This window comes from Callospermophilus lateralis, unplaced genomic scaffold (genome assembly GCF_048772815.1).
Source record: "Callospermophilus lateralis isolate mCalLat2 unplaced genomic scaffold, mCalLat2.hap1 Scaffold_147, whole genome shotgun sequence".
NCBI classification, from domain to species: Eukaryota; Metazoa; Chordata; class Mammalia; order Rodentia; family Sciuridae; genus Callospermophilus; species Callospermophilus lateralis.
In genome coordinates, this window is record NW_027512606.1 from 1,827,839 (window position 1) to 1,828,828 (window position 990).

A 990-nucleotide genomic window follows, 5' to 3' on the forward strand; every position below is an offset into this window, starting at 1 on the left:
TCATATATACCCTTACAAAAAAAGTATATTTTAACAACTTTTCAGTTTAAAATAATTAAAAAATTAAAAACAATCTGGCATGTCTTCAGAGTTTTAAACAGTTACCAATCATGTATAACCAAAAAACTATAAAAAAAAGTCAAAACTGGAGTGTATAGTTTTTAGATGAAGTAGACACAAGGCAACTTGTACAGCAGGTAGAAAGATCAATCCTTCTCTTCCTGTTAAAAAGTGCCTTGTTGTCTTAGTTCAACAAGAGTGTACTTAAACAGCTGAGTATGTTGTCCATATACAGTTATCAGCTGGTGCTGGAATCAAAATGGTTATTTTCATTGCCATTCACTAGATAGTATTAAATACCTACTTTGATAAGGTTAATTTGTTTTAGTTATTTGAGAATGTTTTTACAGCTGGCTCTGGTGTGTCATTAAGGATATATAGTCCTCATTAAAGTCAGAAATCTATAGGAAATATTGTGTTTTAGTAGGAGTTGTTTAATAGTAAAAGTGGCCAGTTGCTTGTTCTGTTATCTATTCTTCAAGGTATGCAAATCTGAGGCATGTGAAGGGAGCAACTCCCTGGTTCTGCCTAAAACTTCTAGAGCATTTCGGGGCCATGCATAAATGTAAAATGTTTGGCAATCCTTATAGGCAAGTTTATAACAGTATTTTGACACCTGTTGTCTTGGTATTAAGCATATTGGTATATATATTCAATTAGCAAAACACAGCTTTTCCCGGTGACCTCAATCCAGAATCTGCTACATTTAAGCTCCTGTCACATAGTTGGAGGAAACAATCTCTATTGGAAAGGCTAGACCAAGGAACATGCTAATCACTCCAGTTGGTAGATTCTCCAAACTTCATGCCTGTATTATAAAACCAGAGAACAAAACAAGATTATATGATAGCTGATAGAACAAGCCCTCCACCTTCTAAATCCCAATTACATAGGATTTATTTATTTTCAGGGAATTAACATTGTTATGTA